The sequence below is a fragment of the Hyperolius riggenbachi genome, chromosome 1, assembly GCF_040937935.1.
Source record: "Hyperolius riggenbachi isolate aHypRig1 chromosome 1, aHypRig1.pri, whole genome shotgun sequence".
NCBI classification, from domain to species: Eukaryota; Metazoa; Chordata; class Amphibia; order Anura; family Hyperoliidae; genus Hyperolius; species Hyperolius riggenbachi.
The window spans coordinates 396,179,097-396,192,914 of NC_090646.1; the positions used below are offsets into that span (position 1 = coordinate 396,179,097).

The window sequence follows — 13,818 nt, forward strand, 5'->3', positions numbered from 1 at the left end:
TTTAATGTTCTAAATTAACCACAAATACTTACCTGTACCTTTAAGAAAAAAATCCCACGCCAATCAGGTCCCACGACAGTATCCTCTATCTTGCGACCTTCTGTTACATCTTGATTGAAGATCTCTGCCGCCCCGACGCCACACACGCCGCCTCCGCCGAACTGCTCTCAGCTATACTAAGTATAGCTTAGAGCAAAAAGCATCTTTAAATTTTAGCTCCAATGGTCCCCATTGGTTCCTTAACAGACCAATGGGGATCAGGAGGATCCCCATTGGTTGATAAGGAACCAATGGGGAGCCTTGGAGCCAAAGTTTAAAGATGCTTTTTTGCTCTCAGCTATAAGTATAGCTGAGAGTGCGTCTATATAGACGCATTAGCGCTAGCTGCCGCTGCCCTCCCTGCCTCCCCCCACCTGTCACCCTCACCCATGCTGGCACCCAATGCACCCATGGGTGCCAGCATAGGTGAGGGTGACAGGTGTGAGAGAGGCAGGGAGGGCAGCGGCAGCCAGCGCTAATGCGTCTATATAGATGCACTCTCAGCTATACTTAGTATAGCTGAGAACAAAAAGCATCTTTAAATTTTGGCTCCAATTCCTTATCGACCAATGGGGATCCTCCTGATCCCCATTGGTCTGTTAAGGAACCAATGGGGACCATTGGAGCTAAAATTTAAAGATGCTTTTTGCTCTAAGCTATACTTAGTATAGCTGAGAGCAGTTCGGCGGAGGCGGCGTGTGTGGCGTCGGGGCGGCGGAGATCTTCAATCAACATGTATCAGAAGGTCGCAAGATAGAGGATACTGTCGTGGGACCTGATTGGCGTGGGATTTTTTTCTTAAAGGTACAGGTAAGTATTTCTGGTTAATTTAGAACATTAAAGGACTTTTCTCGTTGTTGCGTTTTTATTTCATTTAACCCTTTATGGAAATGGGTAAGGGGTGCACCCCTATACTCATTTCTCCTAGGAGGGGGGCAGGCATCTGGGTTCCCCTTCTTAAAGGGGACTCCCAGATGCCACCATGAACCCCCCCAGGGAGTCGTCGCCCCCACCTCCTCCTGGGGCACCGGAGGTGGGGAAGAGCCCCTTGTCCATGGATTGGACAAGGGCTCTGGGGGGGAGGGGAAGGCTTGGCCGCCCCTCCCCCCGAAGCACCCCCATACCATGCACCATGTGGGCTCTTATAGCTCAGGGTGCAAAGCCCCAATCGGCCGGGGCTCCGCATTCTGGCTATCCCAGCCTGCATGGGGGACAAGGGGTTACAGAGGCTCGGGAGGGGGTACCCCACGTAATTTTTTTCAAAACAATTCCCACACTCTGAACATAACCCAAAAAATTAAATTAAAAAAAAAAAATAAATAAAAATTTTCAATTTTTTTTTAAAAATATTGTTTCCCAGTATTTTTTTAACATATCCTGCAAATTTTGTGTTGCTAGGATTTAAGGAGACTTTGCTATTAACTGCTAAAGTCGGCGGGAATTGTTTCCGCCGCGGAAATGTCAGTACGGAATTTAAATAGATACATTTTCCTCTTTGAAGATTTAAAATCGATTTTCTCAAAAACTATAAGGTCTTTTTGAAAAAAAAATGTTTCTCTTGTTCACAATTTTCTCCTTAACATTCCCTACACATTTGGTGTTTCTGGCATTTAAAGTGGCTTTGCTATTAACCACTAAAGTCGGCGGGCGTTTAATTTTCGCACGGTCAGAAGAAGAATATTCAAAATCGATTTTCTCAAAAACTATAAGGTCTTTTTGAAAAAAATGTTTTTCCTCTTGTTCACAATTTTCTTCTTAACATTCCCTGCAAATTTGGTGTTTTTAACTTTTAAGGGGGCTTTGCTATTAAACATTAAAACCGGCGGGCAGATATTTTCCAAACGGCAGCAAAGCAGGGGTTAAAACGATAAATATCGTTCAGGCAGGACAAAAAAAAGTTTTAAAATGATAAATTTCATTTTTAAAGGTCTGCACTATTTTAACCTTTAAAACGATAAATATCGTTTAAAACATATATCGGGCAGAAGGGGGCGCCATTATTTTGCCGGCGCCATTTTTCACTAGACGCGCGGATCAAGCCATTTTAGGGGGGATTGTTATAATTTAAGTAGGCCTCAGTTATTAGGCCTGAGTTTTATGTAAAGGCTTGTCCGCAGAGTATGCCTTTAAAATAAATAGAGTTTCTTGTGATTCAGGCAGAAGCATCTCTGTGTCTGCATGTAGCAGATGATACACGCGGATACCGAGAACATGTTCCTGAAAGAAGAACACAGGCCTACACTGACCTCAACACGTACACCACAAGAACAATCAACATAGGCCATGTTTATCAAAATACCACATTCCAGTAAGTAAGGGAAAAGTGACATTAAAGAGACTCTGTAACAACAAAAACCTCCCCTGGGGGGTACTCACCTCGGGTGGGGGAAGCCTCCGGATCCTAATGAGGCTTCCCACGCCGTCCTCTGTCCCACGGGGGTCTCGCCGCAGCCCTCCGAACAGCCGGCGACTGTGCCGACTGTCAGTTCAATATTTACCTTTGCTGGCTCCAGCGGGGGCGCTGTGGCGACTTTCGGCACGGAAATAGACGGAAATACCCGATCTCCGTCGGGTCCGCTCTACTGCGCAGGCGCCGGAAACTTGCGCCTGCGCAGTAGAGCAGACCCGACGGCGATCGGGTATTTCCACCTACTTTGGCGCCGAGAGGCATCAGAGCGCCTGCGCAGGAGCCAGGAAGGTAAATATTGCGTCACCGCTGCACGGAGGGCTACAGCGAGACCCCCGAGGGACGCAGGACGGCGTGGGAAGCCTCATTAGGATCCTGAGGCTTCCCCCACCCGAGGTGAGTACCCCCCAGGGGCCGTTTTGTCGTTACAGTTCCTCTTTAAATATTAATCGAGTAGGTGGGTATTATGACACCACGAGGGGGCTCAACCAATAGTCTGGTCTGGGGGATGGCGAAGATGAGGTCACATTTAACTCTTTCCTAGTCGGTATTAAAAGAGCCGGACGAGCTGAAGGAGCTCATTTTGACTCTGATTCCTGCTTTGCTTCCTTCTTCATGCTACCTAGATCGCTGACTGGGACCTCTAAGTATTTTCATTCTATATGTAATCTGATATAATGTATGCTGTACATAGGTAGTCTAGATGTAACTTTGAATAGATTTAAGAAGACCTGATTACAGTCACTAGGAAGGTAATCAAGAAGCTGTAACGCAACATGAAGAGTGGCTTGGCTAGGATACGATGAACTGAATCTATCTGTATATCTGTCCTGAATAAATAACGTGAATATTGAAGAAGCCTGAGAAAAGTCTATCTCCTGCATGCTGTGTTGAGAGTCAAGTTATCTCACAGTCTGTGAGGCGCAACTCTTGCTGATGAGTTTGCTGGTGCCGGAAAAAAAGGTGATTAAGAACAGTTTATAACAACCACCAGATCTCCCCCAAATGAAACGTGGTGCAGAGTTTTGTCAGTGGATCACCTGTCCGGATGGTTCACTCCTCAATACTTTCATCATCATCCCCACTGGATACCTCTTCTCCATGATACAGCACCATATACGTGAGTACGTACATGCTACCGGGTTACTGAGAAGAGACATCCATGAGTATAAAGATAGGAGGACACAGACAGAAGAAGAAGTGTGTAGGCCAAGAAGATGAGTTTGCTCCACTGCAAATACTTTGAATGGGCCTGAGGAAACCTTATTAACTTGGGGGGAGAACTGGGGTGTCAAATGGCTGGCTCTTGAGCTTGGGGGAACACCCAATACCCTGATAATATCTAGTGTGTGTGTGTGTGTGTGTGGGGGGGGGGGTTCAGGAACAAAGGGGCCACTGCTTGGGGGAGGGGGAGTTGTGTTGGTTAGTAGAGTTGCAGGTCAAACATTTTTTTTACCTAAGACCCCATTGTGTCTGAAATCGGCCCTGCAAACCCCTGCATTATTTTCCTGCCTGCTTGTTAATGGTAATTGAAGAGGCAGTCATCTTCTATTGGTAGGTACCTTAGAACTTTTGAGTTTCCTAAGATGTACTTAGAGGAAGCTGAAACTACATGTAGTTACCACTAGATGGCTGTACTGTACTATGCATATGGCATATGAGTATTTAGAGCACTGTTGTATTTTAAACTGTGCTCTTTCTAAAGTTGCCCACTAATGATACAATCTTGATTTTATAACCTTACCATTTCTATGTCATATGAGCGACTTCCTAAAGTATACATTCAAAGTATATTCACTCAGTTTACTCTACTTCTACTACTACTACTACTACTACTACTACTACAGTAGTTTGGTAAGATTGTACAATCAAGATTGTATTGTTAGTGGGCACCTTAAAAAAAAACACTTTTGCTTTAAAGTGGGTCATCTGTTATAAAATCATCATCAGTTTTAACTTGATCTTTTAAGAGTTGAACATTGTAAATTTGCCTATCTTGAGCTGGAATTTAAAACGTAAAATAAATACAATGAACTTTAGAAAGTTACAGTTATATTCTATTATCTGTGGCTATAAAATTAAAAACCACAGTTTTTGACTGTTGCGTGAGTGCATATGGGACAAGGTGAACTTCAGACTTTTTCTTCCTAGAAGAATTATGTGGCTGTCTCTTTCATATTCTACAGCAGCATCTGTTACGTATGCACTAGGAATTGTAATTCCACTTTTAGATTAGACATGAAAACAGGCTGAGAAGGAACATCGAGAGCAGCTGGTGTACTTTATCAGTGTTTTTTTGCTGGAAAAAAAAAACACAAAATGTCCCATCCTGCAGATTCTGGATAACTAACCTATACTGACTGATGTCCTTGAAAATAAAATTATGGCCATTTTTACCAGTTTGGAATATGTGACCTAAGCAATTTAAAATACCAATTTGTAAAGAATAAAACTTACAGATATTAGCTGAAACCTTTCTACCACTATGCTATAGGAATTAAGCAAAATGAAAAAAACAAAGAACAAAAAATCTGCAATCACTGTAATTGTTTATGACCATAATGCATTTTATTCACTAGGGTACATATACTGCAGTGAACTTCCTTAATTTTGTAACCTGTAAGAGATCAGAAAAGAATAACATGTCCATTGTCATTTCTTTTCATAAAATGGGGCACTTTTTGCAATGACAAGTCTACTAAAAAAAGTGAAAAAAAAGTGAAAAAGGACAATTGGGCTCTTGTAACGGTTCACAATATTTACAAATAGGAGCAGATGGACATTCCAAAACCTTACTGAAACAATAAAAAAAAGAAACAAGTGATAGTCCAATAGTATATACTCCCAAACAAGGGTTATCACAAGGGTAACCACTGTAGAGAAGGATGGGGAGAACAAACCCAAAACTCTCCTGGGTTAAGAAGTCCCTCTCTGTAGTAAATGAGAGGTGACATCCCTCCACTAAGGATGGCCAAATTAAGGCAAATAGTCAATAAACAGAGGCACCAAGAAGGATATGTATTGTTTTTTTATCCGGATTGACACCTTTATAAGCTATTTGCTACTATTAGGGCCCTTTTACACTTAAAGGGGCACAATAGCAAAACATTGTAAAATATAAAATATGTGCAAACATAAACAAATATGAAGTACATTTTTCACAGAGTAAAATGAGCCAAAAATTACTTTTCTCCTATGTTGCTGTCACTTACAGTAGGTAGTAGAAATCTGCCAGAAGCGACAGATTTTGGACTAGTCCATCTCTTCATGGGGAGATTCTCAAGGATTTATTTATTTTCAAAAGCACTTAGTGAATGGCAGTTGCTCTGTCCAACTGCCAAAAAACTGTGTAGTTAGCAGGGAAGCTGGCCAGCATCATTGTTTAAAACCTTTTTAGGGAATATCTTTATAAAGAATAAAAGCCTTGCTGAGAATTCCCTATGAAGAGATGGACTAGTCCAAAACCTGTCACTTCTGTCACATTTCTACTACTTACTGTAAGTGACAGCAAGATAGGAGAAAGGTAATTTATGGCTTATTGTACTCTGGAAAAAAATGTACTTCTTATTTGTCTATGTTTGCACATACTGTAGTTTAAATTTAAAATTTTTCTACATAGTACACCTTTAATCAGTTGCTCTCAGTTATAATTGAAAGAAAACGGATTTTCAAAGTAATGTCCATGTTTTTCTATGGAACAGTTCCCACTTAACACGTTTTAACTGACATCTTTTTCACAATGCACTGCTATGGAAAAAGCGCGTACCAACGTGTACTAACGCACACTGACGCATGCCAATGCAGTAAGTGTAAAAGGCCCTAAAGGTGGCCACACATGATACAATAAAATGATCCGATTTTACAGCAATTCGTGGGGTAATTCTTTTTTTTTCATTCGACTGAAAAATACGATCGGAATTCCCGTTTTTTTTTTATTTAAATCGATCCGGAATGCCAGATATTTGTGTTCTATTTCTCTAAAGATTGTATGGTGTGTGTTGGATTGTAAGTTTATTAATATACACACCCTAGCAATTTTCTCAGAGTTTCCAATCATTTTTAACATAATTGGGGGAAAATTGAACATAGGTGTGTGGTACATTGGTCATATTTTTTAATTTGTTACAATCAGTCAGAAAAATTGATTGCAATTCTTAAATTAAACAGATATTTAAAAAATTGTATGGTGTGTGGCCACCTTTAGTCTGATCTGTCAGATTTTTACTACTGTAAGTGACAGTGACATAGGAAAAATGGGACAAATGTACATTTTTATATATGCATATGCATGTACTGTATTTTAAATGTTACCATTTTTCAAGGTGGTGGTCTTTTGATTTGTGTAGCCAAACGGGAGACGACAGAAGGCAAGCGGCTCTGGACCCCAACCAGTACCAACCCATAAAACTTACAAACTGTATTTGTATTGGAGAGGTACTGCTCTCCTCCAGTTCCCCTGCTTCCACCTAGAAAGCATCCTTGTCTAGATGTTGAGGGACAAGGAGTAATTGAATGGGGGCTTCTTATTAGACTGTGAGGTTTCAACCTTAATAGGAGTTGCACAAATAGTTTTCCCCACCCAGGAGAATAAGCAAAAATAAGTCTCCCGAGAGCTGTGTGTTTTTCCACCCACTGTTCACACTTTTGCAGTCAATGTATTATGTGTTATGTACTTTAATAAATAATGTAATAATAATGCTAATATTTGTGTAGTGCTTTTCTTCTGTGCACTCAAAGTGCATAAATAAGAGCTGCTTTTCTCCTGTCCACGTAAAGCGCTAAGTGCGCTCTCAGTAGGCCACCCTGCAGTGTTAGGGAGTCTTGCCCAATGGCTCCATACTAAATAGCCATGGCTTGCACTGGAAATGTGTGCATACAAATGTGTATGCAGATGTGGTAAACTCTGTGAAAGTGTAATTATCAGCTTCCCTTGATGTTGTTTCTTTCATATATTGTCCATAGACCAAGACATGTTTATAAACCAGTATCAACAGCTCTTTGCTGGCAGTAACGGCCACCATTACCTTGAGCATAAGGCTGTGTAGAAAAGTGCAAGACTTACTTTGTGTTCTCAAAGTCTTATCATGGATGACATGTGCACCTCTATGCAGACCAGCTCAAAAACCTTGTTTTGTAATTAATTTGCAATCATGAATTGTTTTTCCCCGATCACTGGACAGTATTGCTTAAAGAGAACCTGAACTGAAAATAAAAATTTAGAATAACCATACACTGGTCATACTTACCTCCTGTGTAGTCTACTCCTCAATCTCTTTCTCCTCTCCTGCCTCCCATTTGTCCACTGTGATCATTGGAATTCTCCATCCTCCATTTAGAAAATGGCCATTACCCCATAACAGCTTCCTGGTCAGCACACTATTTAACTGTAATATCACCACTTGAGCCATAGGGAAACATGGACAATACCTTGCATATTCAGTTGTAACTGGCAGCTGCTGCTATATAACTGACAGCAACTGGTATATTTCAGTTCTGACAAAATATTGTCAGAACTGGAAGGGATCACTGTAAGAAGAAAATGGAGACCTTCTGAGAGGAACTGACTGTAATATAGGCCTTTAAGGGAAGCATGGAAATTCAATGCTAGAAATGTCTTAAATGTAATTAAGAAGCATGGGATATACCTTGGTAAAATTGCTGCAAGAATTATAATATAAATTGAACTCTCGTGAGGTATGGATTTTAAACAAATGTCTTTAATATGTATGCCAGCTAATACGTATTTCGCATGTTTAGGCGTCATGTTATTTGCCTAATGCATATAATTACAGTACTTAAACATTGGCCTGGGGTAAATAAACATAAGGAAGTTTGATCATGTTCATTAGCATGCATTTAAAAGTATCTAACAACACAGCTCTGAAAGACTTAGGTAAATATCACACGCATCGATGCATCACATGAAGACACTTGCCAGCAGCTGCAATCTATGATACAATCAATAAGTAGTACATAGAGCCCGATGGTGTCACTTCATTCGATAAAGTAAGTGACTTGATTCTCAATAAATCATTGCTTTTACCTCAAGCACAGAGTCATTTCCCTCAAATTGCTGTTTTTATGACTGAGTATGTTTTGTTTAATCACTTCTGCATCATCATTAAGTTACTGCACATTACTTTTATTATGAAAGCCAAACAGGATTCATGGATTAACCATGTCAAAGTACAGCTTTTGTAATTTTCTCAGCTTTTAATGGCTACTTTGTAACAGCTGTACTATATCTCCCATAATGGCTAAGACAACAAAGTATTCATTTAAGCAAAGTATCATCTGTAGCAGGAATGACTTGTACACTAAGAAACACAGATATGATGAACAGGAAATGAAATAACTATTGCTGCCAGTTGGGTTCAAGTTTGGAGAGTACATTTAGCACCACCACTGCATGAATTGGTCACAAACAAAATGGCAATAGTAAAAATATCTCACTTAAGTTCATTCTTACTATAGCCCTCCTCCTAGTGTCTAAAATGACTCCTTCCCCCACACCTAATACCCCCCCTTTTGCCTAAAACAACCCTCCCACCTAATGCATCTCACATTTACAGCAGGGCCTCGAAAGTCCTTCTGTATTGTTATTTTTGGTCACTACCTCGGGACGTGAATGCCATGCCTGCTGCCTTCCTTGGATGTGTGGTAGCCATTCCTGCTCCTTTGCCCACAGCGTGCCTGCTGCCTTCCTTTGATGTGTGGTGGTGGTAGCCATTTCTTAGCCTCCCACTCCGGACCGGAATCGAACCAGGATTCCCCGGCCATTACCCGTGGTCACCATGCTACTGGAAAAGTACCATCTAAAGTTTCATACAGTTGAATGAATGGTAGACTTGCCCTCCATAACACATTCTCGTTATAGGCAAGTGGTGTCATCTCTGGCACACATCGCTGGGTCAAGGGTCCATCTGTCCACAGATGCCTGGTCTGCAAAGCACGGCCAGGGCAGGTACATTACTTATACAGCAAATGGGTCCTTACTTGGATGTGTGGTGGTGGTCAGCGCCGGCCCTAGACTTTTTGCCGCCTGAGGCAAATTTTGAAAAAATTATTGCAGTTGATAAGGCAGTCAGACATTACCTGATATCACTGAGGAAGAGCAATCTCGCCATGGTGTGCACCAGTCCAGCATGGCCGTCACAACACAAACAGCTGTTTGCGGTGCGTTACACAGTGAGTTTGGTGTGTCAGTGTGAAGCAGTACTCTAATTACACTCCCTGATTGATACACATGCAAGATGTTTTAAAGCACTTTAGGCCTGCAATTTAGGATTCAATGTGATTTCTGTCCTTAAAACGCTGCTTTGCGTCAAATCCTGATTTTTCTTTGGGACTTTTGGCGTCTATCCCACTCATCCATGCAAAAACTCGGATGTTAGACCCCTTGAAACATCTTTTCCATCACTTTTGTGGCCAACATAAGTTCAAAAAAACAAAGTTTGCCTCCCCATTGAAGTCTATTGCAGTTCGCGAAAGTGCGCGCGAACGTTTGGCGAAGTTTCGCGAACCGAAAATCGGAGGGTGGGGCCATCTCTAATGCCTAAACCTAATCCCCTTTCTTAGTGCCTAATATCATAAAACAACCCCCCTCCCACACACACACACACACACCTAATCCCTAAACCTAAATCTCCTTCTTAGTCCCTAAAATCCTAAAAATGAACCCTCTACTTAATGCTTAAACTTAATCCCCCATTCTAGTCGCTATAGTAAACCCTACCTAATGCCTAAGCCCTATTCCCCCTCCTAGTGCCCAAACTGACCCCCACCATCACCACAACCTAAGGCCTAAAAAAAATCCCCCTTCTTATGCCCAGAACTAACCTCCACTTTTAGCTTTCCGCTATCCGTAGCCAATCAGCTACTGCATACAAACTTATATACTATTTGATCACCTACTTATGTAGTAGATTGATAACTAATCCCGCATCACGCTCTAAACTCACCACCTGGGTGTCTTATACTCAGCATTGGTGTCAATTAGACACCTGACAAGCTGTATGCCCAAATCACCACTTTTGATGTTTGGGTCCCTTGCTCTTAAACTGAATTGGGGCCATGTATGGTGGTAGCTTTCCCTTCTAACATATCCACTAGAACTGATACTGCTTTTGTAACATTTTATTATGTGATTTGGAACTTCAGAGGCAAACAAAACCATTGATTGGCTGCTAAGCTGTAGCAACATAGAGACTTTGTAAACTTCTGAAGGCTTACCCCATGAGCAGGGTTAAAGGTATAAGTTAAGGTATAAAAGAATTAGGGTATAGGTATACATATATATCTTTAATATGAGCAAATAGGCCATATGGCCACCATTGCTGATGGGAAAACTACTCTTTAAGAAGTCTAGAAGAACCAGTGTTTTTATGCCTATGGAGACTATGAAGAAAATTAAGAAATGAGAAGCAAGAACAAAATGACAAGACAAAAAATAAAATAATCAGCACCATACATTACTGTTACAATATAAAAAAAAACCCCCTCACAAGCAAAGCAACACAAAGAGTATGTGTTGAATTTATATAGATGTTCACATTTATACAATTACACACACCTGAATTAATCATTAATCACAAGAGTATACCAATCTATAAACACATAACTTTTAATAAACATTAGTTAAAAGGTCTCTGTGGATATCTCAAACCTATTCTGGGAAGGGGGGATTGGAGTGCCAAGGCAAGACCATATACAGCCTGTATTTGTCTCTAAATATCAAATGGTCTACCCCACATTTATACAAGTTAGTATTTGAAGTGAGCCACATTGTATTTCACTTGCAAACACAACAACTTTGTTAAACACGTAAGGCTTGTTCACACTACAAGAGCTTTTGAAGAGATAGTGATTTGAAAAGCTCTTGCTAATGCAACGCTATGGGGATCTTTACAAAATCACATGGCTCAAGTGAGAACCCTCACATAGGATAACATTAGCAAGAAAAGCTCTTATAGTGTGAACAAGCACTTAAAGAGGGTTTAAACTTAAAAAAGTAAAATGCTTTTAAAATGAAGTTCATGTCAATACATTAAAGGACAACTGAAGTGAGAGGGATATGGAGGCTGCCATATTTATTTCCATGTAAGCAATGCCAGTTGCCAGGCCCTCCTGCTGATCCTCTGCCTCTAATACTATTAACCATAGCTCCTGAACAAGCATGCAGCAGATCAGGTGTTTCTGACATTAGACTAGCAAAGACTAGCTGCATGCTTGTTTCTGGTGTCATTCAGATACTACTGCAGAGAAATAGACCAGCAGGGCTGCCAGGCAACTAGTATTGATTAAAAGGAAATAAATATGGCAGCCTCCATATACCTCTTACTTCAGTTCCCCTTTAAGGTCTTCGTCCCAGAATAAATAGGCCCCTATATGTGACCCTGTAGATACCCTTTGTGGCAGCTCTTTTGAATGCCATCACCGTTTTTTTTTTCTTTATTATTCTAAACAGGTCAGAGTATGGCGAGACTTGGAGGACGTGAGGGACGGCTGTGCTGATGAGGAGGACCAGAGGTAATGATTGCAGAATGTAATATCCCCCATCTCCAGTGTCAGATACAGATACAGAGTGAGTGGCAGTGGAAGCTTTGGAGGCACATTTCGAGATTGGCTGTAATGACAGCTCAGGTGATTTAGCATTATCTGTAATAATGTTGCATCACCCAGGCTGTCAGTAAAATGTGGCTCGGTGTGCAGCTGAGTGTGCAGCAATGGAAGTGGAGAGGTAAGCATTCCTCCCTCCATGTGCCAGAAGTGTCCTGTGTTGGGTGGGGAGAGGGCAAGTGCAGACTGGCAGGGAGGAGAATTCCCCCTTTGCTGGCTCTCCACTAATAAGGCCAGCGCAGTGTGTTCTGAGCTCATTGAGTGCTGCTCAAGTCTAAGCCCCACCCCCAGCCTCCTGGCCAACATGTTGTAGATGCACCCAGCTGGCTCTTGTTGCCATTGTCATCCGCAAAACTTTGGCCCAGATCGCTGTGAAGCTCAGCTCACACAGGTATTGTGTGCCGGTGGTGACTTTTTCATCACGTTTGGATCCTGGAGGGGTGAGTTACTTTACCCTAAGGGCTCATTCACACTATGTGCTGTCAGTTTTGACACATGGTAACATCAAAGACCATACACTTTTGTGTTACCGTTTATGGTGCAGCTGTGCATTCCCACGCGTTATGATTTATTGCATGACCCACATGGTTTATTAACTGGTTCTACTGTGTTGTTGCGGCTGCTGACGTCTGCACTTTATTTATGGGATTCCAAGCTGGAGCTAGGATTCTAAAATACATAATTACCTCAGGATGGAGGCTTCCCTCAGTGTCCTCTGTCCTCTCACTCTAGAGCATGGTCCCCTACTCCACATCGGGACCATGCTCCTCTTCTGTGATGAGCGTGGCAGTACAGTAGCCGCGTGAGCATGGCGTCACTCATGACTCTGGCTTATTGTGACGCAGATGGCAGGAGAGGCGCATAACCCTGATACGATTGCCGATAAGATTGCCAATCATGATACACATTCTGTGTGTTGGGAACGCACGCACAGAATCACATTTTGTGCATGCATGCATTCTGTAGTGTGAATGAGCTTTTACACTTCCTGCACACTCTCATAGGGTAGTTTCCTCTCTCTCTCTTCTGGGGAAGTTCTCTAGCTACTAATGATTGGATTGCTGGTTACCTATACTGTATAAGAGAAGGGGGGCTCTATACCTATACTGGTGAGGCTCTCTGGCAAGCTATACTGGGGGGGGGAGGCTACCTATTCTGGGGGCTACATTGCCTACCTTTACTGAGGGGAGGGGGGCTATCTATCCAGAGCCTACCTATGCTGGTTACAGGGGAATGAGGCTCCTCTTGGGGGCAAAATTTCAGTGTTTGCCGTAGGCACTCTTTTACCCAAATATGCCACTGGTTCTGAGGATGCACAAAAATGCATCCTTCATTCAATACATTTGATGTTGAGTATCTCACCAAACATGACACTTTCAAACCCCTAATTGTGATGGTAGAGAGAGGACCCAAATTTCTGACTTTATTCATTTTAGAAATATCACATACCAAACCTTTCGCAGGAATCGGCATGGCTAGAAGTCGGCAAACTGTTGTTGAGGGTAGAAGCTCATTCTTGCCCTCAAAATTTCGGGTTGCAAATATCTGGTGCAGGGCCGAGCAGAGGATCATCAAGGGGGCAGTGCTAAAATTTGAAAAAAGGCACCAACAATCTATTTTGATAAATTGTGTATGTAATTCACCAGAAAGCATTAATAGGCCATCTTGGCACCTCCTCCTCTTAATTGATAGCATCACCCTAGATAGCAATATTAAGAAGCCTATTTGCTTCACCATCCTTAAATGAGAAGTGA

At 41.8% G+C, this 13,818-nt stretch overlaps 1 protein-coding gene and 1 long non-coding RNA gene across 11 annotated transcripts in view; one reads left to right on the forward strand and one right to left on the reverse strand.

Moving 5' to 3' along the window:
* The window catches only part of LINGO2 (leucine rich repeat and Ig domain containing 2), a 2,118,418-nt gene that overhangs the window by 1,469,825 nt on the left and 634,775 nt on the right, over positions 1-13,818 (reverse strand). The window contains exon 4 of one of the 10 annotated variants that reach the window (XR_011020641.1): positions 13,598-13,649. The exons of the other annotated variants lie outside the window; for them this stretch is intronic. The gene's annotated coding sequence lies outside the window, so the exon portion shown is untranslated. Of the gene's footprint in view, positions 1-13,597; positions 13,650-13,818 lie in introns of those variants that run through there. 10 annotated transcript variants of the gene reach the window in all.
* Positions 1-13,818, forward strand: part of LOC137517749 (uncharacterized) — a 44,289-nt gene that overhangs the window by 21,588 nt on the left and 8,883 nt on the right. The window contains exon 3 of the long non-coding RNA XR_011020647.1: positions 11,913-11,974. This is a non-coding gene — a long non-coding RNA (uncharacterized lncRNA). The remainder of the gene's footprint in view (positions 1-11,912; positions 11,975-13,818) is intronic.